The 22,377-nt window shown below is 37.8% G+C and overlaps 1 protein-coding gene across 3 annotated transcripts in view; it reads right to left on the bottom strand.

Annotated features, from left to right (window-relative positions):
- Positions 1-18,368, bottom strand: part of RASGRP3 (RAS guanyl releasing protein 3) — a 60,511-nt gene extending 42,143 nt beyond the window's left edge. Inside the window, exon 1 of one of the 3 annotated variants that reach the window (XM_051783050.1) lies at positions 18,192-18,368. The gene's annotated coding sequence lies outside the window, so the exon portion shown is untranslated. Of the gene's footprint in view, positions 1-7,189; positions 7,339-18,191 lie in introns of those variants that run through there. The other 2 variants (XM_051783052.1, XM_051783049.1) reach the window with 2 other exon arrangements.
- Positions 18,369-22,377: the final 4,009 nt, after the last annotated feature.

The following is a 22,377-nucleotide window of genomic DNA, read 5'->3' as shown; positions in this document are numbered from 1 at the left end:
GTGAAACAATGGCAGTGTCAGATTTCTTAATGATGCAAAGAGAGTAGTTTAAACACAGTGATACAGTGTTTCTTAGGCCAGTTCAGAGCTTTTTGAAATGCTAAGCCTCCAACAGAGAAGGACAGGAAAGAGATTATTTGTTGGTTTTAATGTGTTTGACTGGATTTTGTACTTTTTTTCAGAGGTAACAAAGCAACCACCAGTGAGCTGACTAAACCTTCTTTGCTTACTAAGCAATCTACTAAGAAACACACACTGGTTAGTACAACCATAAGACACAGCAAACCTCTAACACTGTTTATGGTACAAAAAGTCTACAAAGTACAGGATATGAGAACAGTGTCACCACAATTCCTGTATTCCTATATCCAAGCTTTTGGAACAGACTGGCTTTTATTAATAACCACATACCTTCCTAACAATAAGAAGGTTTGTAGCCAACAAGTTAAATGCCTTCTTTAAAAGGAGAGGAACATAAGAAGGTGCTATATGTAAAAATATACAGAACAGCATGACAACTTGAAAAAGGGGAAGGAGCAGTGCAAAAAAAATTTTCAAAGAAAAAAAGAGGAAAAGCATCTTACAGTTCCTGCTTTAATAAGTAATACATCAAACAAGTAACTTTGATCTTTATTTTGCTAATATTATTTTGGTAGTTATATATTTATTGTATGAAAGAATATTTAACACAGGCTTGCAGCTACACAAATATTCCACTTCCACAACCACAGAACACACTGCTACAACAGGACTTCAGAAAAACAAACCTTACCAAAACCCATAGGTTAAGTTTGCAGTGCTCATGTCTTAGGATACAACACTAATTCTCTAAAGCTCACGTATGCCAAAGATTCAGCATTATTTGAAAAGCAACAAGAGCAACTGCTGTGGCTGCAACAGCTGAGAGTCACATACTCCACCAAGTGTACTTCTGGCTGTGTAGATAAAACCCTTTCAGTCAATGGGTAGTATAATGCCTTTGCAGTGGCCAGTTCAGGCCACCCCAAGCAACTTGAAAGACACTTACTAAATTCACCCAAACCTGTTTGTTTTGTATCTATAGAGGAAACTCATAACTATTTACTCCTTAGCATGTATTTATCAAATTTAAGGAGCTCATCAGAATTTCTTGAAGGATCTGCTAAACTCCAATAATTGTTAAAAAATAAACAATGTGGCTATGTAGTAAAGCTAGTATGAAGTGAAAAATGTGGTCAAATAAGAAGAGGTAATTAAAGGGTGGAAGGCTTTGGGAAGATCTTGATTTAAAAGCTGACATAGAAGCTTAGGAACTTGTTTTCCCTGCCCCAGTATTTAGCATTGAAAGACTTACTACAATCAAGTTTTCAAAGCAGCTCCATCCTTTTCGAGCTTACTTACAGGAGCAAATAATATTTCTATAAGCACTAATATACCAGATAACCATGCCTAGGTCAAAGTTTACCCCAATTTCTTATTCAATACAGTTAAAGCAGTGCAAGAATTCCAAAAAGAACAAGTTTTGAAACACAGACAGGAAGTAAATTGTGAAAGAGCTTTTCCTTAAGATACATTAATCTGAAAACCACCTCTCTTATTTTAGTTCTGCAATCCTGGCTCCCTTTTAGTTCTAGGACCTGACTCCATTGGTATGATTCTCAGTCTGACCTTTCACTTCTCACCTTGTCACCTTAGAAGGTGACTGCCTAGAGCTTGTAACCTCTTCCTGCATTTTCAATGTTAAAGTCCAAGTCAGCAACATCAAGAAGCTCCCTGTTTAGGTCAGTCCTAAATTCTTTTGTGATCTGTACACACGAAACTCCTCTCTCTGTGTTAAGCATCCTTTAGTCACATCCAGCATGTCAAGCCTGTACTAGATAGGTGCAGCTGTGATGCCCAAGCTCTTTTCCCAAGACCTCTGAACACTCCTTAAAGCTATGAGAGATACAGAATCAACTCTTCCAATTAATGGAAGGATTTCAATTCTTCCATTATCTTGGTTGAAACTACAGAACAGAATTACCATCCTCAGAACACCAACGTTACACGAAATAGTGAAGTTTCTTTGATCTGCATGGAGAAAGCAAGCAAAAGCATGACTATAATTTAAGGGGACGAGCACTCACTCAAGAAGAGGGGGGGGGAAAGTGAATTCTAGTTCCTGCCACAGTGCCTACTTAAGATAAAAATACATGGACAGTCATAAGGGAAGGGCCTGGAAACCAAGAGTTTTAGGAAGGGTGGCAGTTGTTCCAGGAAGTATGTGTTCATGAATTTGTTAAAGCAGAACATGAGTAAGCAAGCTAAAGTAGGCAAGACGTCTTTGGCAGAGGAGATTATTTTTAGTCTTTTAAGGAAACTATTTTATGAACAGTGTGATAAGGCTGGAATGTAATGGCTATTCTGATTTGGATGACAAGAATCACTATATATCCAGACAGTAAGTTGACTCCAGCCCTAATTCAGCAAGGATTTTCTGATGTAATTTTCTCCACTGGTAATCAATAGTGTATTTGCATAAATTGAGTTTTTTACTTCCCACTAGCAACACCAGAAATTTCCGAACCAGCTCTGGGTTCAAATACTGGGTCACTGCAGAACAAACAGAACTTACCAACTCATGCTACAATAACCAGCACCAAGATTGAGTGAGCCTAAGTGAAATACAGGTTATGAATGGAAGTCTACCTGTAATAATGCTATGTCAGATTAAGGAAATTCAATTTAGTGAGACCAGAGTTTAAGCTGGAGAAATGTTACATCTTTTTAAAGAACATGAACAAGAATATAGCATCACAACAAAGAATATATGCATGGTCATGTGTCAAAGGCAGCTTTATCAACACATTTAGCAAGCATGCAGATACACCCTATATAAGTCATCTTCAATCTATTTGACGATATTGTGTATGACTTGCTTAAATTCTAGCCTCTAAGACTGATTTCTACATAGAAAACCATCAACCTGTTTCAGGCACGGGGAGAAAAATACGCTTCAAAAATGATGGAAAATCCTTGTTCATCTCGGATATCCTGCTCCTGCACACACTTGCTGCACTCTGATCTCTCTCACACAAGCCCACTGCTGCTTTGATTGCAGTAGGCTTCCATAGAAGGGGGTGAAAAGAGAGGCAGTTTTAACAGCAGTGGAAGGAGTTGTATATGGAAATATGTTGGTATATATAACACTTTATATATGTATGTCTATATATATATAAGCTACTGTATATTAAGCTTGGTATGACTTTTGTCATAGTCCAAAGCAGACATACTGCTGAATCACTAATATTAAATTTGTGTTAATTTAAGATGATACAGTTATTTTCTGTTTGTGGGAACTAAATATATAGAGTATCTGAACAAGAATAGCACAAGTTTCAATAATTTTCCATATATGATTATGCCTGGCAGGTTCTTGAGGTGCTGAAGCCTTCTCCCCTACCCTGAGAAACTCCAAATCATTAGTAAAGGACATATGCATAAATCACAGGTGGGGGAGTACTCTGTAGAGAGAGTCAAACCACTTCACCTATTTGAATGTGGCCAAGGGGAGAAGTTATTCAGAGAAGTGAGATAGCAGATGGCCACCAAAACAACCAGAGTAGTTCTCAGGGGTAACTGTGTTTTCTGCTGAGCTGTAAACATCGCTCCTGTGGGTATTTCCACACTCCTACACTTTGATCCTGACCTCGTACACACTCAGAGGTTAGCTGAACTTTCTGATGGGGCCTCTCATGAATTCAGCTCAGTGAATAGCTATGTGTTTGCAGGATTAGTCTTTGTATTTGAACCAGCCTCACAAAATCTGTATTGTTGATATTGCCAGTCTTGTAGCTGATATTTGTTTACCTTCATCACAAGAGAAAAGTTATCCCTTGTCGCAATATCTCCAATCTCGTGGTCAAGTGGTTTTTAGGTATGTTATACTTATAAGCAAACATATTAATGAAAAAGTACTACTGCACTGGCTATTCACATTGAATAAAAAAAACACAGACAAAATCAATGAAGAGTAAAACCCAGAAGACCTGAGAATTTATTTCAGACTTTTTATTCAAACACTCAGGTATAAAACATTGCTATTCCTGACTTATAACAATTGGTCAACATGAAAACACTTTTGTCAAATTGAGCAGTGAAAAGTGAATATACCATAAATGTGTTAACAGAAAACATTCAGTGCAACTTGTTTAGAGTACCTGTACAAATGTACTGTAGCCAGGCCTGGACAGCTTAGGAAAAAAAGAAAACCACAGAAGTACCCTTACAGTATTTTAAAAGTAGTTTCCTCTCTTTATTCAGGAACATCCTGGGAGTGGCTCCTCTGTATAATGGCATTTTCAACCAGAGCTAGCAAAACCGCAGCTACTTTTCAGCTAGATGTTTTGATATAGAGCAGAAATATACCCATTCAGAGAACTGTAAGGCTGCCCTGATCCTTTCCTCAGAGTAAAGGAAAAAGATTTAACAGGAACCTTACAATGCTGTCAGTGGTATGGATATATATTGAGCTTCTGCAGAGGGGCAGCAATGCTCACACTGTTACTCAATCCCCTCTACCATGTAATAAAAAAATTCCAGGATGAACACTTTCTGTTACATACTGGGCTTTCTAGAGACTCATCATTGGGAAAGCCAAGGGCAGAGCACTTCCCTGAATAAAGCACGCTAAAATTTAATAATTGTGCTTCATGCCTATGCAGACCTGCCCCAACTTACATGAACGTAAGGGGGCTGTATATTCAAAAAGCTGAGCATGTGTTTTTATGAGATAAGGATATTGTAAAATAGTATAAAAGAGTGTTGGTACAGAGGCTGTGTCTTCTGATCAAATGCAAAATCAGTGTGTGCCCCAGTAGTGTTCCATGACTGGTACTGCAGTAATAGATGTTGCAGTTGGAATTAATGAGAAAATCCAAAAAGTGAGGAGAGCCTGAAGACTGTAATGCACTAATTTCTCAAAGTATACTGTGTGTTTAACAGAGTATTCCTACCAAAACGGGTTGGTGATAAGGATTGAAACAATTGCACCCTTGAAAATCTTATAATGTTGATCAAGTTTTCTTTATTTTATGGACAGAGGATTTAAAAGTCTAGTCGTGAGCCTTGAATTTCATTCAAAATTAGGTACAGTAATGACAGCTGGAAGCCATAAATAAAGCAGAGTTGTTTATCTTACACTTTGCAGATCCAAGTGATGAGTTTTTCTCCTTGATTGTAAGCAACCTTAATAATCAACAGTATACAGGCACAAAACTAAGCTTTCCCACCACATTTCTTTGAGACAATTCAGTTAGCACTGCAACAATGTGTTTTCAGACATTATTACCTGAAGACAAGCTCAGCACTGCAGTTATCTAATGTTTACTGTGTAATCACCACTTTGCCCCTTATATACCACACTTGATTCCCACAGCTGCCTGAGAACAAAATCAGCTGCACAAGAGGTACATATGAGCTAGCTCATAATCCAGGTGATGCAGAACCATATGGCTTTACATCAACCTTTTGCACCAACACTGGCAGAGCAGTTATGCCAGAGACAGGGAAGAAGAAGTTACAGCAGGAATAGGTTGAGCTCACATCTCTTTTCTGGTGGATTTGTGGTTTATCTCAGTTTCAAAGCACGTTCCTTCAACAGTTCTTTTCATCTGACTGGACTGTTTGTTTAACTGAGAACACTCATTGCAAATACAAAGTACAATATCTGGAAACAAGCACACTGTGGCATATTATTCAAAATGCCGAATGCCTACTATTCTGAAAAAAACCAAACTTACTCTGGGATCAGAATAAAAAGCAACGGTGGACCGTTATTCTCTCTGCCTCACAAGGAATGGAGATGCTGAGAGGCCGGAGGGGCCCCACTGCAGCCGAGGTTCCCAGGGGACTAGGAGCTCCTGAGCACAAAGCCAAGCACCTAAGGAGCCAGTGGCCTGTTCCATTCATGATGTTGCATGGTATCTGTGTGGGAGGGCTGCAGTGTAACCATAACTGATAGTACTTCAGTTCTTGGTTCGAAGGTAGTCTACCCTTGGAGACACAAACAGGCAGGAAGCCAGGTAGACTTCTAATTTTGTGATAATTGAAACTGTTAACATTTTCCTATAAGATTTCTAATTAACTGACAAAGCCGTAAACTACAGTTTAAAAGAAAAATTGAAGTTTTCTTATGTGAGAAGTCTTTGAATAAAGTTTATTCTCCCCACCTTTAAAGGAGGGACCGCATGCAACCTGTCAGTGTTTATGCTTGGACTTTCCTCAACAGGACCCCGCTGCTCTCTACCTCTGTCCTGCTTTAACCTTCCCCAAAGCACCTGGCATCCCTCAGTCTCATCACATATCAAGATCCATCACTCCTTCATTTGTTTGCATTCTTCATAAGTCTTCATCCAAAAACCCCTAATTCATCTCTATGTAAATAATTGATCAAAAGTTCCTTTTGATGTATCCCATACTCCAATTTTAAAAGAAAACTTCAGACTGTAACAGTCAAAAATTATCAGACAGGGAAATCAATCATTCATGAAACAAAACTACAGAAAATGCAAGTGTCCAAAAATAAATTCAATTAAGAACTTTGAGATATGTAGGAGACTCCATCCCTGTTTTTAGGGAGGATTTTTTTCAATCTTCACAATCTAATTACGCATTACCATCCAGAATGACTCAATAATATCTTAATAAGTGCATCTTCACTGTCTTCCTGTATTTCTCCACTTCTACGTTTTTCTTTCAAAAAAAAATCTCTGCATTCAACCTCAAAAAGTAACCAGTCACAACCAACTTTTTTCAGATTGATCACACTATTTTGAGGAAGTACCTCTGTCAATTCCTTACATGCATTCTTTTAAGCCAAACACTGAAATTGCTTTATACTCGTTGTATCACTACCTACCAAGAAAGGAAAATACAGTCATCATAAACAGCCTCCTCACTCCGTCATCTGAGTAAACAAGCACCATTTTCCCTACCTGGTTAGTATAAGGACAAAACACTGTACCTGCCTGGTTCCTGCAAGAGCAAAAACAATGCTGTTGTTAATCACAGATCAGAAAAATATAGGCATTCTGATCACGTATGACTGCTCATCAACGAAGTTTCAGAAATATGCCTCAACCTTAAGTGTTTTTACGAAAGGTCTAGGATGAAAATAGGAAAGCAGTGGCAGTTTAGGAAAAAAAAATCAAAAACAGGGAAAATCACTTACTGTGCCTGGTTCTGCAGAGGTATTCAACGCAAACATCACCCTTCCTTGTCCAGCTGCCAAGTGCTAAAGCATGAAATGAGCAGCTGTTTCCTTCAAGCTGGGGCTGTGTGTCTTAACTAGTCACATGCCCCTCCTGATAAATCTCACTGCCGTGCCAGGAGGTTAGAATCTGAAGATCATTATTCCCCCTATTAGAAAATCCTTTTCATAATAGCAGCCTTTGCTAAAGCATTTGACTGGAACATGGTACTATGTGCTCCAAAACTTCTGGGTGTTTGTTAGTGTTTTTTTGGTTTGGGGGGTTTTTTGGGTTTTTTTTTAGCTGACTAACACCAAATGCAGATAAGCTTTAAATGACAGTAGGGGCAGCACAAATGGAAAGTTAAACACATTCCTATTGATTACTTCAGGTTTGTTTCTGACTTCACATTTTGCTGTGTTTAAATATAGGAGTTTAAACCTAAAAATCCTAAAACCTCGGGAGGAACACAATTTAAAATACTGTGGCATTCGAAGTGTCTTTAAGACCAGACTATTCCACAGACCATGAAAAATATGTGAACAATCCCACTTTGGGGGATTAGTTGTACTTCCTTAAGGGGCAACATTACTACCTTTAGTGTTTGGACAGTAGAGCAATGAATACCTTATTACTATTGGAGAACATTTTAATTTTCTTATCTAGCATTTTTGCAGCATGGGGCAGACATTGTATAGTCAGAATGTGATAGACCCTTTGAGGTGGGACTATTAGTCTAAACAGAGACAGCAAAATGGGAAACAAAAGCATTCTTATCCCCATGTTCCCTGATGTAGGGCAAATGAAGGAGAAACATTGAAGTCAAGAAAGGAACAGATTTTGATGGAATTTTCCAGGGTCATACATTACTGAAATTCAGCTGAGGCTCAATGCCTAATTCCCTTTAGCTTGGTCACATATTTAAAGATATTTAGATATTTAAGAACAAAGGCATGCAGTCTATGGGATTTTGAGGGTAAGGTGCAAAACACAGTTTTCTGAATTTCTTAAATTCCCATCCCACATATAGAATATACTGTGCTGAAAGTCTAGCAGTGCTTTAAATTGGGAAGACTGACAGGACACAGGCAATTGTCACACCTCAGTATAGGATGTAGTAATGGTATTTTATTCTTTGGTAAGCAATCCAGATCTTGCAAGACTGTGCAGTTAGGATTACAAAGGGGATTATAGGGTATTTTTCTGAAATACAAAGTGACCCATAGTTAGTGCTGCAACTGAGATTTGAACAAATTTAAGGAATTGCTCAGAGCCAGGTGTCTGTTGCTAAAATTGTTAAAATATAATATCATGTCTAGGCAGCACATTTGTCAGAATCTGATGAAAGCCTGCAAATCCCTGAAAATGAGGGCTGCAGCAACAAAGGGTAACTCAGGTTGCTTCCTTTGACCTTAAACCAGCTCTTCATGTTATATAAACTGGCACATGCTTACAAAACCATGCAGCCACCAGTGCTGCCAGCGTAGCCTGGAGCAGGGAAGAAGCCCTCGTGCTAATTACCCATGGCTGCTTTTGCAGGCTTCTCCTGTTTCTCAATACTCCGGGGAAACAAGATTTCATAGGACAAACTTCTCATGTTAAATGGGCTCTCACAACCCAGCCAGGCATGGACGTACCCAGCTCGTTGGAGGGTCTCGTTGGCATCCTGAGAGATGAAGGGGCCTCGAGTGCCATGGCCAGACCCACAGTAGCCCCAGTAGTCCCCAGGTCCCCATTGCAGCCGCCTCAGAACCCTCGCACTGGGGCCCTGAGGTGGGGGCTCCTGATCAAATGAGTTGCCTTTGATAAATGCCATTTCATTTACCCTAAAAGTAATTGAGATCAAGGGTAACAGAACTTTGTATGCAGCTTTAAAATTATTTCTAAATTTCTTTACAAACTTTGTTAGAAAATGACTCCCTTCTGATACTGAAGAAAACATGATTCAAATGTGTTCCATAACAATCTACCAGTCCACAAATACAGTTTCTATTAATTCATCCATTTCTCTGATAACGCAATATCAACTGCACTATTTTATATTTATCAGGACCCTTTAATAAAATTGATTAAATACCGGTAGTACCTGGGCCATTTGATATAACACACAGTACAATGTCATCAGTCTGCAATGAATAGCTATCTTGTTTTTATTTGGTAGTTATGCTCCATACGGGAACATAATTTACTGATAATGACCGAATGACAGTATTCCGCAAACAACTTGGGATACACTCCCTAAAGAGAAAAGGAGCCTTTGTACTTTCTGAAATGAGTAGACAAATAATTTTTTTCATGGCTCAGTAAAAAATGCCATAAACTGATTGCGGTTTATGTGGGAGAAAGTTTATCTATCCTCATGTTGGACAGACAGTTTTAAGCCATCATGAAAGAGAACAGAGAAATAATTTGGATACAAGTCCTGAAAATGAAGGTCTCAAAAGTTTTGTGGTGTGGGTTTTTTTCTTTTGTTTTGTTTTGGTTTTGGTTTTTTGTTGTTGTCATTTCCTTGTTTGAAGAAATACCAACATACAAAAGAAGATAAGGTAGTTAACGCAGACATAATGAATTAAATGTTGTGGTCTTACACCTATCAGATGACATCTTCTGTATGACAAAAGCTTAGTTGTTTGGTGCACAATAGTACATTGCCTCCTTTTTCTGTTGAGAAAAAAACTGAAGACTGGATTGAAAAGAGTACATTTTTTTCTATGTGGCCATTAATGCCTCAAATGAAAACTAAGAAATGAATCTATATTTTTCTCAGACATACTGGGAGAAATACTGAAAAGGAACAACAAAAAATTGGTACAGTTAGCAATGAATTGTGGTAGGGATATGTGAATGTAAGATTAAATTTTTAATGTCAAATAGTATGGGTAGCTTTTAGAAAAGTTTCAAGGATTAAAGAATGGAACAGTTGCCCATTTTGGTTTAGGCTGAGATCAAGAAGTTTTTTGCTTTTATCGATGTTGGATAAATGGATCCAGACCCTCTTGTTATTATAGGAGAGGCTGTATTTCATGGCTTCTTTTTAACTGTTGTTTCTCTCTTTTTTTTTTAGACATACTTTATCATGCTTATCTGTCATTTAATTAACTATAGGTGTATTCATTTATAAATTGATCACTTATAGAGAGCTCATCTCAACATCAATGCTTTGATACTGTGCAGATTTTTGGACTATGGAGTTATTTTCAGCATATGGCAATTATGGATGGCTGTTTTGTGGGTTGCCTGAAAATCTCTTTTTTCTGTTAACATATTCTTCTGGAGTTTTTGTAGCAGGAGATAAGACTCTTAGGGGACAAAAATATCAGGTTATACTTACTGCAAGTCTGTAGTACATTTGTTTCCTAAATGTCTGCATTGCAGTTTGACTTCAGCCTTTTAGAATATATGGAACCTGTAACTAGCAGACAAACTGCCTGGTTTGCTGGTCTACCTCACAGCCCCAGATATTATATAGCCTTCATTATCAGCACAAGTGAATGAAAGCAGATCATGGAAGCCCTCACAAGACAGGATGTTTTATAAATACCTAAGTGCAACTATAAGGACTGCTATAAATAGTCCAACAGCTCGTACACAAAGCTGCCAGCTAAAGGACATATAGGGGCATACAAAATAGGAAATTTTGCTGAAAATACTGCATGTAAGGCTTTCAACCTTACATTGCATTAATTCAGTTTTAAACATCCATAGGCTATGTTACATCCTTTGCAATGTAAGTCAATCCCAAGTTCTTCAATATAATGCTCTAGGGGGCACAGGAGTACTGCAAATGCACAATGTACCTCCCCTTTCATAGTTAATGGTACACCCTTAAGTGTTATAGTTAAGAAAGTAAGAGCTAAGATAAGTTATCAAATTAGGGCATTCCTAGGTATGACCCTTGAAATCAGTCCTACCTTTATATGAGCAATTATGCACCATAGGTGGAGCCTATGTATTCATAGAGAAGCTGGAAATTTATAGTTTCTTCCTTATATCAACATTTGTAAGAAATTTTAATTATTAAAATTGTTACTGTTATTGTAAGACTACACTGATTTTTATTTCCAGTTCCCTTTACTTGGTTTTGTTTCACCTTGAAGTACAGAGGTGGACTGACAAATACAAGTTATTCCACACTGTGAATGTTGAAGAGTAGTGGTATCTCCTTTACTAAGACATAGGGTTAAATTGTGCCATGCAGTCAAAGCATGTGCTAAGGACCTCTTCTGTGGCAGTAACAATATACTCATGATTGTTTAAAAAAACCCCAGAAAACCAAAGCAACAAAAGCCATTCACTGTCTATGATCAAATAGATTGAGTAGCTATATTCCACAGGGTGGATATACTTGTTTCAGAAACAGAGTTTGAAGAGTGTGTTCCTGTAAGTCTAGACCTAGATACAGTATCACCAGTAAGCACAAAATCAAATCTATCATAAAGGCTGTTTTTTCCAATACTGTCTTGATTGGTCTGAAGTCGAAGATTTCTAAACAGACATGAGCATTTAGAAGAGATTTGTTTCCTAGCTTTCTCCAGCCATCCTCATTGTGAGTGATGCACTGATCAAAGAGAGGGCATTGCTGCAATGATAAATGTACAGTGGTTCTAAGGTTTTGTTTTCTTTTCTGCATCTGGTAAGTTTGAACTAATCAGTAATTCCTTTACCATTTAAAAATCTCCAGGAGGTATGTGTTTTTCCACAGTTGGTGCAAATGTGTACAAGTGACCAAGGGTATGACACCAGCGTTTTTTTCAGAGCTCTTCATTACACCTTCTCTCAGTCATTAAGTGAAATGATAGTTGCACAGAAAGTTTTCAAGTCAGTGAACATACGTTTTATAATGGATTGATTTCTGTTTCACAGAAAGTACCTAGATTTCTGTATTTTACTCCTCTCTCTTGTAAGTTCGACTGCTTTCAGTTTGTCTTATAGAAATCATCTCTGATTATGGTTTTCACTCAAAACTTACATCAGAGAGAATGCTATTCTGCCAAATTTGCATTACACATAAATAGTGAAAAATGTTTTTTCCATTTTGTTAATTTTCTTGAACATGTTGCCACCACTGACATCATAGTGGTTCTTGGTTCTGAGAGTTTTTTCTCAGTGAGGCAGCACTAGCTGATACTGAGTATCTGGTATCAGCCTGAAGCAATACATTCCACATTGCAGCTTAACATAGTCCATTTGCATTGAAATTACAGGAGTGAAAACAATGGAATCAAGTAAAAGACACAGAAAAGAGCAAAAAACCAAGCCCTGTTTCCTTCCTCTCCCTAGAAAAAAATGAAATTTTTTTTTAACAGTTTCCATCAAAATATTAAAAATTAATGCACTACTCCCTTGTAGGGAGCACTTTAGGCTTGTATTTGCTCTCTAGAATGAGGCACAGATCACAAACGCCTAACCTCATAGAACTGTCAGGCAGGATCTCCACTAAGTCCAATACACAGAATGTTTAGCAGTTTGGCTGTGTTATCAAGCAGCCTGTCTGAAATCTGATGCATTCCATGCAAAGGTCCGAGGATTCATGCTTCCAAGCTTACTGTGGGATGAGTGAATTTGGATCTATCTGTGCTTTCGGTACTCTATGAAGTACCCAGCCCAAAGATGAATGAGAAGCTATTGCTTCTATGCTCATTAGTTGTGAGGAGATTTGCTTATTATAGTCAGAACACTTAATATTTTTGTATGACAGAGCCCCTTGGGGCCAAGGCCTCTATATATAACTGCTGGATTTATTGCTCTTGTTTGAATTAGGGCCTTTCTCTGTTGTTAGTTCCAGTTTCATGTCTCTTAATGGTATGAGGACATTATCCTGCTTTTTTATCTTATTTATGGTTTCAATTATTGCTTAAGACAATTACCTTCTTACTCTAATAGTATAGATGTAAATGAATAGAACTATAATAGAATGATGTGCTGGAAATAAAGGCTGTGCGGCGGTATAAAACCACAGTATCATATGAAGGCAGTATGAAGGTTCCTTGTTTTGAGAGAGAAAGAAGAGAGTAGCCATGACTGGGAGGAATGTCAAGCAGCTTAGAAGTATTCAGCATTGATCCGCTCACTTTCCTCTTCCCATTTCTGAAACTACAAAGAATATTTTGTAGTTCAGTTGAGGCTGAATGCTACTTCAGTTTTCCCTTTAGTAATGAGCAGGCTGATCTTTGAAGATTTATCTTTGTCTCCAGCCTCCCAAGATAATCGTGCTACGGTAATAATCCAAAATAACAATAAAGTACCATGCTGGAAAAATAAAGTGTGCTAGAATATAAAAGATTCTAAGAATACTGAGCTGTCTAAACAGAGATGTTGTACACATTAATTTTTGTGCTCTCTAACTCAAGTGAGCTACAGCTTCATAGCGTAAACAGTCGTCAGTCAGTTAGTGAGACAATGCCACACCTGTTAGCTTGACTTTAAACTCCTCCCCCCAGTCTCCCCAGCTGAGTTATTGGGCATATGGTTGAACCACGCTGCTCAAGCAGACTGCCCACAACACTTCATATCATGCTATAGCTGCTCCGGCTGTTTACCATGTTTGTGCTGTCTTGACCACATAGCGTTACTTCATTGCAATATTGGCAACAGACTGGCCACTTTGCATTTTCGTTCTCTGGGAGATGTGTGGTCCTGCACGACAGAACTGTTACAGCAGGGTTGTGTTTTGCATTGTGCAGGTGCTTGAGTTCACACAGTCTCTTTGGGAGCCATTGTGATAAATGGGTCTGCAACCATTACTAAATGGGTGGTTGGGAAGGATCCTTTCAGAGATGATATCCAGTGTAGAAATGAGAACAAATTGCTGCAGTAAGTTTACAGAAGAGCTGAAAGCTGAATCTATCTCTACATGAGAGTCAGTGTTTGCCATTTTCCCCTCCTATGGTAAGCTGGGACAGGCTTCTCCTTCCCCTGAGGTACCCCTCTGCTTCCCAGGAAATATTATACTAAGTAACAAGGAGATTACCAACCCTGAAACTCAGTGTAAATAGGAAGAAGATAAAGTAAAAAATACTTCTCACAGCCAACATGACTTTCTGTGCTAACCCAAGACATGAAGATACCTACATGGTTACTGACAAGGTGGACTTGTACTCCAAGACACTCTTATCCTCCCGCTTTGTTTTTCAATATGACTGTGTGTTGTAAGTATTCTTCAATAACACTGTTCTGCTGCTATGCATTCATGCAATACAAACTCATTATAACTGATCCTTGTAAAGGAGGCCCCAGGTGAAGTCTCTCACTTTTTCTCTTGTCTGTTGTTCAAATAGTAAGTCTTTTTAAACTCTCTGAACTTCCATCAACGGATGATAAGAGATTTGACAAATTAATTTTTGCTGTATGTCTCCGTTTGGTTAACATATCTGTGTTTCATCTGTTTCTGAACAACAGCTCCTTATTTTGTACCACAGTTTGCACATGGTCTTTGAGAAATGAGAGAGCCAAAGGCAAAAAATATAACTGCACTTTGCCATAAAGATTGATTTTAAAGCAGCTTTTTTATTCATCCTTGCTTACACAACAGTACTCTTCTAGTCCACTAGAAGAGTAAGAAAGAAACCAAAATAAAGTTAATGGTTTTTTCTGATAGCACATAGACTTCTGGGAGAAACAGTCCATCTTCCACACACACATTGACCTTCACCCTTGTGCAGTAAGTTGGTTCAAAGCCTGTAACATCTAATTCCCATTTGAGGTAAGGAATTTGTGCCAACTTGAACAATTCTCACTTGTTGTGGGTCACTACTCATGCATGCAGAACATCATGATCTTCCCCTTAAACTTTGATTTTGAACATAATGCATCCATATTGCTCTGTTGTAAGCAGACAAGCTTTTGAGTTTTGGATAAGAGGAATAGTAGAATTAACATGCTGTGTTTGAAATCAGACTAGATGATCTAATCACTCTGCCAGGCTTTAAATTTTATCAGCCTGTTGAAATAATTTTGCTTGAAATCAATGGGTCTACTCATATGCTTAAATTTAAGCACCTGCATAAACACTTGCATGAGTCAGGATGTTATTCAGCACATAGTTATGACCTGGCTGTTTTAGATATTATCAAAGAAATGATGTTTTAGCACTAACATTTCTGTTGTGTTGAGCAGCTCCTTCTCTTTGTAGGACTATTTTGATGCTGTCCAATATTGAATGTTGATTTCTTAATGTGTTTTAACTGGGTTTCTTTTTATATTCCCTCTCCCCTAATTCAGCTTTTTGAGTGAGACAACTGTATACTGTACTTGCATTGACTGCCCCAAACAGACATACTTCTAAATCTCTGCTCTTTTTTTCCAGTAATGTTAGTGGGCCTGACCATGACTTAGAGGACAAGGCTTCCTTGTAAGAGCATCTGGTAAAGTGGAATAGGGGCTTAGGGAGAAATTAAGATACTTACACCAGAGCAATTGCATGAGGAATAATAAATCTTACTAAACCTGAGCCAGCTTTTCATGAAAGCATGGCATGGCTTGTCACCCAAAGTGCATTATTTTTTAAGTCATGTGATTTTTCTTTAAGTCAGTCAGCTTTCCTGGAACAAGAAACCCATGCTGTTCACATAGTAGTGACAGCTGGCTGAGGTATTTATTTGACAACCCTAGACTTCTTTATATCACCTGGCAAAATAATGTCAGGTTAGGAAGCCTCTGAACCACAACTTCCTTCTGGTATATCAAATTCTCATATTTAATTTTTAGCATGGAGCTTTAATAATTGCAACCCTGTTAGTACCTGTGAACACTCAAAAGCATTTATATAGAAAGAATCTCCTGCAGAGTAGTTAGGTCCTAGCAGGTGGTAAGATTTTATAAGGTGTAGGGGTGTAAATTTCATTCTAAGGCCTTCTGAAATGAACAGGACAAATCTCTCAGTTCGCAAACTTTGAACTCATGAACACGTGAACTCTTGCAGTTTAGAAACAAGTCATTTTATGTGTATGTTTATTAACAGTATTAATTAGGTATTTATTGAGTACTACCTATAATATCTTTTCCATAGGAAATGTTAAAGTGCATTAGTACATTTTTTAATCACCTCTTCCTGTATAATTACACTGTAACTGGCTGATTTGTAAATGGTCTTCTCCTTATAGCTAAGGAATGATCTCTGTTTCGCTACATTCATGCAGTGATACAAGCCTTTAAAATAATGTGGTGAGTGCTGCTGACCTGAATAAATCTGAATGTTACAGTGTGTACTGTTGAGCTGTACTGCAGTTGCTGTGCAACTGACACCTCATGGAATGATTGTATTTGTTTAACACAAAAAATTGAAATGCTTCTTTGCTTGGGTGAGTATTGATCTGCAGATTTGCCTCCATTCCTTCCCTCCAGCCTACGAGTTTTACAAAAGTTCATCTAGTAAAATGGTGGTTACACAGTTTAATTTAAATTTTTAAATTAAAAGACTTTTTGTTTGCTTGTTTGTGCTCAGTCTTTGTGCAGGGGAATCAGTTACTGAAACTGAAGGCAAGGAATATCACCTGTATGAGAGCACGCTATGCTAGTTACTGAAATTGAAGTCTGGAGAGCTTTCTCTTGCAAATACCTGTACAAGCTTCTAGTTTTACTACCATTATGGGTGTTTAATTCTTCACAGGAACAGGCTTATAATCTCCTAGAATTGAGAATTACTGTAAATAATTGAGTATTTTGAAATCAGAAAAGAAAGGTCTGATCCTTTTCATGGGCATGGACTAACATCTGCTTCATTGGAATTGCTGCTTGGCACCTCCCTAGATCAGATTTTCAGCTGACTGCTGCTGTTTACAATTGTCCTATCGCAGCTTTTCACCTACATGGGTGACATCCTGCCTTGCTGTCGTCACAATAGCAGACTCTAAACATAATAGCATCCTATGGGGATACAGTAGAATAACAACACATCACACTTCCTTTTTACTCACCAGGAACTTTTTACCATAAACCACTAATACTAAACAACATCTGAATAACAAATGAATAAGCTGAATGGCATATACTTAGAAGTAATGTGTTAGCACAAATGAGACTAATACAAAGGTTATTCTCATAGATCATTCAAAGATAGAATTTGCATGATGAAATCCTGAATCTAGTATACTACAGATTCTATTCTCTTGCCTTCAAATCACAACAGCATTTCCTTTGTTAGAAGTGCAAAGGACATGTTGGAAATCGAAGAAATCAAACACAATTTTTCCCTCTTAAAAGTCTGTCTTATTGATGATAACTCAGTGAATTAATATCATCTGTATACACTGATCTGTCTTAAAATGGAGCTTTCTACACGTACAGTCATGATAGTATAACTCTGTATATTATCTGAAAATAAGCAGACTAAAAATTTCCACTCACATTCTATTGTCAGTTTAAATTAGACCTCAGAATGGCAAGATGTCATATTGCAATGCAAAACCCCATAATATATATGTGTATGTATGTATACTATTTTATTTTTATGTACATGCATGCACACACACACAAATTACCTGCCATAATAAATTCCAACACTATAGAAACTTTCATGTACTTTAATTCTGGCTAAGTTCCTACCTTCAAATGTACCTCATAAAATTGAATTATTCCATTATAGATTATATACATAAATACATATTACATGTCCTTTTCCCTCACTCTCTCTGTTTCTAAATCTTTAACCTATTGCAGTGTTGACTTCATATTTTCCTTCAGGGCATATATTTACCATCAACATTTCTCTAGTACTCAATCACAGATTATAAAATGAATATGACATAAGTGAGGAAAACAGCAAAGTTATGTTATGGATATATGACAAAAGCTTCTTTTGCTTAAGAAAATTTTGAGGAATCTGTAACTGAATTCAGGTTTCTTTATCTAAAAATCAGACATCCTGCCAAATTCTACCTAAAAGTCAGATGCCATTCCTTCTCAAAAGCCCATTCTCTTTTCATTTACCAGGTTGAAAAGACCTGGAGCATGCAGCAAGCAGAAACACCAGAAGGAGACACTTGCCTTAATTTGATAGGTATCCAACTTTCAGCACACTCCTTTGAAAGGGTTCTTCTCACAGTGTTGAGATGCTGAGGTTATTTGCTGCCCAACAGTGTCCTGTACCTGACTCTCATGCTCAGTAACCCTGGCAGGGCCCTGAAGAGAGAAGCAGGACTGTGCTCTGTTCACTCCCAGCAGCTTCACTGAGGCTGGGGCTCTTTAGAGCTCAATTAGTTCTAGATTGTTTGGCTAAATGGCAACCACACTTCCTTCTATTCTTTCCCAACTTAGTTTTCCTGCCTCCAGTGGTGCTTTTTCCTTTCTTTGGACTATAAATAGGACTCCCACAACACAGTCTATAGCAGTAAGGAAGGCAGGAAATGCATTTAAACAAAGGAAAGATCTTAGGGTTTTTTGCCCTTCCTCACTAATATAAGTAAAAGAATTTAGAAAGATTGCTCTGCAGACACAGTTCTCTTCTCATGAGGAAAACACTTTTTCAAAAACATGCTAGGATGTCATCTTTCGTACTCTACAAAAAAATGAGGAGACAGGGTAGCAATAGGCTTTAGTCTCTTGAGTAATTATTACTTCCTTTAAGTATTCAATTTTGATTAAATATTTGAAACTGGTGAGTTGGACCAAAGATATTCTTTGGCTTAGAAAAGAGGACAAAGGTGGCTAGCATGTTTTAAGAAGACAAAATATGTCTTATAGGAGGTGCAAATCTTTCATGCTTAAGAATGATATTTAAAGTCTATGAATCATCATTTCATCTGAGTACTTTCTTCCTTAGTGAAACTTACCCTGCAGACTGGAAGTGTTTAAGCAAACTGTGTTTACATTCAGGAAAACAGGATTGTCATGCACGTATTCCATGAGGATGGTTGTGCAGCTATAGCTCTTGAATAGCAACTACACCAAAATCCTCAAATATGTTTTATGAATTAATTTGAGAAAAAATTAATTATTTTGATTTTTTTTAATCAGAACTTTCTGATTTAATTATTTTCAGTTTTAAAAATACATATCAAGCTTCCAAGGTTCTGTCAAGCTTGAAAAAAGAAATTAACCTTTTTCACATTATACTCAGTAAGAAGAGAATATAGTATGGTACTTTCTTCTCTTTTTATCTCTTTGCCCTCTCCCTACATTTTCCACTGTCTAAGGTACATGCCTTTCCTTCACTTTATACAGATTAAGTAAATTGTTGTAAAAAAACCTTTCTGCTGGTCTTTATAATGGTAGTTTCATGATAGAATAGCAGTGTGCTTACTGAAGACTCTGATGTATGGTTTGGGATTGGTGATTATTTTAGGGGGAAGGTAGAGACTTAAAAGATAGATGTTGCTCTGTGGAAAATAATTTTTCTTCTGTTTGAGATTTTTATGTGAATTATACACATAAGGGATCATGCTGAAAGTGGTGAGAGTTAAGGACCTGTGGCATTTAAGAAATCTGGAGAACATTAAACCTTTTATTTCAGTCATATTATCTAGGAAATTATTCTGATTATTAGCTAGTATAGTGTTTTATGTATGAATTAGAAAATCTATGTTAAAGTTTGGTAGACTATGTGATGTCAGAGCACATTATATAAAAGTCAAGAGCATCTTCAGGAAAGTCCCTGCCTTGTTGAGAACTTTGCAAAGATCCTGTCTGTCACGACAGGAATGTGATTGCTTATGAAAAAAAGAAGAGACATGCAACTGGTGTGTGAATAAACATTGTTGTTGATTTTTTGAAAACTAATAATAAAGCAAGATTTTCCTTGAAGGTGTTTTTTTTAATAAAGTTAAACCAAAATGCAATGCTTCAAGCAAAATCAATAATTTGGTTTATAGAGGGAAGTTATGATATTTAAGATATCTTTTCCTGTGTTAATAATTAAAGTTTAAAATCTTAGGAAGATACTGATTTTTGCAGATCATGTACTACAAATCTGATAAAGCGGAGTATAATTCTTTGTAGTGAACAGTGAATCAAATACCAAATTCAGCTGAAACATGGAACTAGATTTTGCTTAAAAGATGATTGAAGGCAAGCTGCAGTTTTTCTGGCTCTTTCAGATCTTAGACCAAGGCCAAAGGACTGGCAGTGAGTGAAAGTTGATTGAATTACTATGGAACACCTGTGGAATAGGCCTAAGTCTGTTTCTGTAAAGTTGATCTCTGCAGTATAACAGCACTGAAATGCAAAGCTGCTTACAGTAGTTCATTTGTGCATACCTTTATTCAAGTGTAGTTTAGTTGAAATCTTAAATCCTCTCAATGAGTTACTAGTGGTTACAGACTTAAATTTGCATCACACATTCTCTGTATGCTGTTAGCACCAAGCACTGCCAGCGCCCTGGAGAGGCTTAGTCTTGAATAGCTGCTTGCCTTGTGTATGCCCAGTGCCAGTAGGGCCCAATGGCATGAACCTGCTTGCTCTGATTTTGGTGGTAGTCTTTCTTTCAATCACACACATGTCATTCAAAACACCTCTAAACATTAAAAATAGAATACAGGTTAAAGCAGAATTTCTATTCTCTGTCCCACTTTGCACACTGGAAGAAATTGTCACCCAGTGTGCAAACTTTTTCACTCCCACTTTACCTTTGCATCTCGAGGAGAGTCTCTCTTGAAAGAGATCTTCAGTGTTTTCACTTCAGAGTTTCCCCTGGGGACTGATCAGGTAGCTAGTGGAGCCACAGGAGAGCTAGGAGCAGGGTGAGAAACAGTTGCTGAGGGCAGATGCTTGTCAGGTGCAGTTAATTTTTTCCTCATCAAAGCAGAAGACATGTGTTTTCTCTGAGAGCCCCATTTTTACTCATCCTTCTTATGTATTAGCCTCTAGGACAAACAATGGCTGTGAGAGCAGATACAGAGTGACATTGCGTCACCCAGAACTCGTGGGGATGTGTTTGGTTGCCTGGAATTCAGAGCATCTTGTCTTCACAGTTCATTTACACTCTGTGCCCTGAAAATACACGTGTGTCCATGTGTTATGAGCATAAACAAACTTTCTTTTCAGTGAGTTTGGTGTGCAAAGACAGCTTGTTCAAAGTAAAGGGAATAATGAATTCTTCACCTTAGAAAACTTAAGATTGAGGTATTGCATGGCAGCATGAGAAAAGCACTGCTTTTTCCTGGACACCTCAGAGGGGCTTTGCACAAATAACATTGATTTTTACCAGTGAGCCACAAAACATGAATCTAGATGCTTTGATATGCCTTCCCCCCAGTGCTAATTACTGAGTCTGTTCTAGCTCTGTATGTGTCTTTTCACAACTAGGATGGTAAAAATGGTATCCAAATTCCCATGAAGCTTGAATATGGAAGCTTTTCATAACTGCTTCCAAAATAAAATACTGAGCTAACTGAGCCTTTATGCTGCCCCTCCTTTGTGCTACTGAGCAGTATTGTGTTATGCCACTCTTTTCATTGACATCAGTGGGAATAGGTTTGATATAAAGTCGGCATGAGCAGGGCAGCACACTTTATTTTGTCATGCCTATAATTCATTAAATAGCTTGCATTCCTTATAGTGTTATTCCTGTTCCTCTTCCCTCCTCAGTTGTCTCCTTCTCGCCTTCACGTTTCGTAGCCTCATGGAATACTTTGCAAGAAATTACATAACTTTTCCTGGTAAAACTATACTGAGAAAGAAACAAAAAGCTATTTTATATCTATTATAGCTCTTGTTTAGTCTTGTTCCATGACTTAACATCATGGAAATCATTTGTCTCAGTAATATTGAGTAAATTATAAAGACTTTCCTTTTGATTTCTGATGCTGTTAAACACAGATGGCCTTTCTGGACTGCAGTGCAGGCTGTGGGCCAGATCCCTAGCCTCTACAAGTTGGTGTTGCTTCATCAACTTCAGTGGAGTGACACTGATTTGTCTGGGGAATCTGGCCAATTGGTTTTAGTGTATCTATGCCAGTTTATAGCAGCTGGGGAGATGTGAGTTAAAGGGCCTTTCTAATTGTAGCTTATGTTCACTGTATAGAAGATGTATTGGTTTCCTCCCCTCTGCCACTCAGACAAATCATCAAAATGCAGATGTATCCCAACAGATCTGCTGCTCACAGCTATGGGGCAAAGCTGAAGAACAGTTCATCGTGATCTTAAAAAAGAAGTCAGGGAAAACCACAGGTCAGACTCAAGCTGTGACTCAACATACACTTAGAAGACTGATTATCAACCCTGTGTGTTTGTGGCC

Source organism: Manacus candei, unplaced genomic scaffold, assembly GCF_025592945.1.
Source record: "Manacus candei isolate 608988 ecotype Guabito, Panama unplaced genomic scaffold, ASM2559294v1 h1tg000017l, whole genome shotgun sequence".
Lineage (NCBI taxonomy): Eukaryota > Metazoa > Chordata > Aves > Passeriformes > Pipridae > Manacus > Manacus candei.
This window is presented reverse-complemented; position numbering and strand designations above follow the sequence as displayed.